Below are 4,393 nucleotides of genomic sequence, written 5' to 3' on the forward strand. Positions count from 1 at the left end.
ATGATTAATGGATGTCTGCGGCTGTTTCTCTTCAATTTTAGTGGTACCACATCAGCAAATGAAGGTCTTGAAAGCTTTCTCTTTTCCATATGAGTAAGGCTGGGTTTACTCAGATGTCGCAGCTCTTTCCCAGTCCTATTTTGAGAGCCTTTTAGCCTAAACGGACTATTCCTAAAGGTGCACGGTAATGTACCAAACAGTGCTTCTTTTCTATTCATAAGGTTTTCCTTGGCCAATTCTTTGAGGATATGTGTTATTTATTGCAATAGACATAATGCAAGAATGGAAGCATTTCCACACTGGGTCAGGGAAAGCATTGCTGTAATTTTCAACATGTGCATAATCCCCCTGCTCTCCATATGTCAACTTTTCTCCTCATAGATGCACTTGTTATCTTTGTCATGTCTTATCAACCCAAAATATAGTAAATATTATGTTTAATAATGTTACGTAGTCTCATCTGAATACAAACCTCCACTTGAAAGCACCACAAGGGCAAGCAGAGCACTATCACACACAACCTAATTACTGGTTTGTTCTCTGTATGTTTTGTGTTGTGGATAATTTCATGAACAATATTAATAACAATGGAGTTGTTGTTCTCAAGCATGACAAAAAAAAAAAAAAAAAGGTTATTTGCCTATATTTTCTTTTTAAATATTTCCTGTGTCAATGGAATTTTTTTCTTAATAAAAATAGATTTTTATCTTTAAACATTAAGCTAAATATATTGATGTATAAGACACATAATGGATTGTATAGGCAAGCCATGAAAAGTCATTTTCTGTTAAGAAGTGAAATAAGCTTCACATCCTCCCTTGCACAACATTCTTAGACAGTTTGACAATTTTTAGGCTCTAAGGATTAACTAGATCCCTGCAGCTGACTGCTTCTCTGCCAGGGTTCTTGGCTTTTTTTTTCAACATGTGCAAAAGTGGCCACAGGGATAGAGGTGAGGAGAGGGAACTCAGGCACACCCAAAGCAGCAGGGCAGGAGAGTGGGAGAAAGGGGATAAAAAAGCCAGGAACCCAGACAGTCAGTCACAAGGATCCAGGTGAGGAGAGAAACTCAGGCATACCCAAAGCAGCAGGGTAGGAGAGTGGGAGAAAGGGGATTAAAAGACCTAGGAATCTGGACAGAGAAAGAGTCAGCCGCAGGGATCCAGGTAAGTGTGGTACAAGAGGTTTCCAACAGGGAGGCAAACGTGTCTGTCAGTTTGTCCTACCGTGGTGACATGTTGATGTGAGTTTTGAGACTGAGCTACTGGTGTTTCTAACCCAGAGGGATGCACATGGTGCACAGGTATCAGCCCAGCTTACAGACTGAGACAGACTTGGAAGAAGGAAGAGGCTGCCCACTTCTCAAATAATTGGCCAGGGAAAACCTTATGACATTGAGATTGTATATCATTGTTGTTTTGATTTGCATCTCTTTGATGGCCAGTGATCATGAGCATCTCTTCATTTATTTTCTGCCCACCTGAATATTCTTCTTGGTGGAGTGTCTACATCTAAATGTTTATGTTGTTGTTGTTGTTGTTATGTGTTATCGAGTCATCTCTGACTCATAGTGACCCCTCCTTGGGTTTCTGAGGCGGTATCTCTACAGAAATAGATTGCCCAACCTTCCTTCCGAGGAGTGGCTGGTGGGTTTGAACTGCCAACCTTCTGGTTAGCAGTCAAGTGTCTTAGGCACTACCCCACCAGAGCTCCCAAATGTTTACAGTAATATAGAAATATAGATAGCTATACTTTTATTTAAAAATATATAGATACATATTTTAATCTTTTTATTATTATTTGTTTACATCTAAGGAGTCCTGGTAGAGCAATGGTTAAACAGTTGTCTACTAACTGAATGGTTAGCAGTTCAAACCCACCTAATGGCTCCATTGAAGAAAGACCTGCTGATCTGCTTTCATAAAAATTCCAGCCAAGGAAAAGATTACAGTAAAGAAAACACTATGTGGAAGTTCTACTCTGTTATATGAGATTGCTGTGAGTTAAAAGTGATACAATGGCTCCTAATGACAATATATCTATATCATATCTATCTATCATCTATTTATTTACAGTCAAGATATTATAAGATAAATATATATATATATATATGACAGCTAGATACTTACAAGATATTACACTCTAGGTAGGATATTGGAAGATTCTTCTTTGCAGTATTACTCTAGCTTCTTGTTGTTGTTAGGTGCCATTGAGACCCTATGTACAACAGAATGAAACACTTTCTGGTCCTGTTTCAGCCTCATAATCCTTGCTATACCTGAACCCATCCCTGTAGCCACTGTGTCAATCCATCTTGTTGAGGGTCTTTCCCTTTCTCACTCACCCTCCACTTTACCAAGCATGATATCCTTCTCCAGGGAAAGGTCCCTTCTCACAACATGGCCAAATTAGGTGAGACAAAGTCTGGCCATTCTTACTTCCAAGGAGCATTCCCACTGAATTTCTTCCAGGACAGATTTGTTCATTCTTCTAGCAGTCCATGATACTTCCAGTAATCTTCTCCAACACCACAACAGAAAAGCACTAACTCTTCTTTGGTGTTCCTTATTCATTGTCCATTTTTCATGTGCATGTGAAGTGATAGAAAATACCGTGGCTTGTATTAGGTGCACTTTAGTCTTCAAAGAGACATCTTTGCTCTTCAACACTTTAAGGAGGTCTTTTGCAACAGATTTGCCTAGTGCAATATGTTGTCTGATTTCTTGACTGCTGCTCCCATTGGTATTGATTGTGTAGCTAAGTCATATGAAATCTGTCACAACTTCAATCTTTTCTCCATTTATTGTAATGTTGTTTATTGATCCAGTTGTGAGAATTTTAGTTTTATTTATATTGAGTTGTAATCCATACTGCAGACTGTAGTCTTTAATCTTCATTAGTAAGTGCTTCAAGTAATCTGAACTTTCAGCAAGCAAGTGCTTTTTTTTGCTGTTGTGTATTGCAGACTGTTAATGAGTCTTCCTCTAATCCTGATGCCACGTTCTTCTTCATATAGTCCAGCTTCTTGGATTATTTGCTCAGCATACAGATTGAATAAGTATAGTGAAAGGATACAACCCTGACACACTCCCTTCCTGATTTTTAACCATGCAGTATACCCTTGTTCTGTTCAAATGACAGCCTTCTGGTCTATGTACAGGTTCCTCATGAGCACAATTAAATGTTCTGGAATTCCCATTTTTCTCAATGTTATCCATAACTTGTTTTGACCCACACAATCAAATGCTTTTGCATAGTCAATAAAAGAAAAGTAAACTTCTTTCTGGTATTCTTTTCTTTGAGCCAAAATCCATCTGACATCAGCAATGATATCACTCGTTCTTTTATATCCATCTTGCATTTCTGGGAGCTCTCTGTCAATATACTACTGCAACAATTTTTGAATTATCTCCAGAAAAATTTTCCTTATGTGTGATATTAATGATATTGTTAGATAATGTCCATATTCTGTTGGATCACCTTTGTTTGGAATGGGTTCATATATGTATCTCTTCCAGTCAGTTGGCCAAGTAGCTGTCTTCCACGTTTCTTGTCATAGATGAGTAAGTGTCTCCAGTGCAGCATCCATTTGTTGAAATATCTCTATGGGTATTCCATCAATTCCTGTAGCCTTGTTTTCCCCAAATTCCTTCAGTGCACCTTCAACTTCTTCCTTCAATACCAGTGGTTCTCGATCACATGCAACCTCCTGAAATAGATGGACTTCAACCAATTCTTTTTGTTACAGTGACTGTGTATTCCCTCCGTCTTCTTTTGATGTATTTCTTTGCTGCAGTTTATAGTGCAATATTTTCTCCACTTCCCTATTTGTCCCCTTACTTTTGTTATGGTGCTTTCTTATTTTAAAGACTAGCAGTTATTTAGACTTAAGTATTTGGTTCCACAAGCACTTATTTCAGAGAATGCTGTGTGTTTGTGTGTACGTGTGTGTGTGTGGATGGGGAGGGAGGAATCTAGCTTATTTTCTAAATACTGATTTAATCAATCAGCCAGCACCATCTTTTGATAACCTGTCTTCTCTTACAGAAAATATTCCCATTTTACATTTCTGTAGATTGAGTAAGGTTTAAAGGCACCAAGTTAGAGTTTGACTGCAAGCCCAATGCTCTGAATATGTAGTGGCTATGTACACAGGCTCTGGATCAAAGAGAACCATAATTAGGGCACAACTGAGATTGTGCCACAACCATGTGGTGTCAAGTAAATTCCTTCTGCTCCTCTTTCCTGATCTGTAAAATAAATGAAAATAATTCTATGTAACTCATTCTCTTTTTGTGAGAGTAACAATCATTGTAAAATTTATTTATTCAACAATATCCATTAGCTTACTATTAACAAACTTTTTTTTAAGGTGTTGAAATATAAAATGTTG

The sequence above is a fragment of the Orycteropus afer genome, unplaced genomic scaffold (assembly GCF_000298275.1).
Source record: "Orycteropus afer afer isolate SDZICR_OR568_19922 unplaced genomic scaffold, OryAfe1.0 scaffold00357, whole genome shotgun sequence".
Classification (NCBI taxonomy): Eukaryota; Metazoa; Chordata; class Mammalia; order Tubulidentata; family Orycteropodidae; genus Orycteropus; species Orycteropus afer.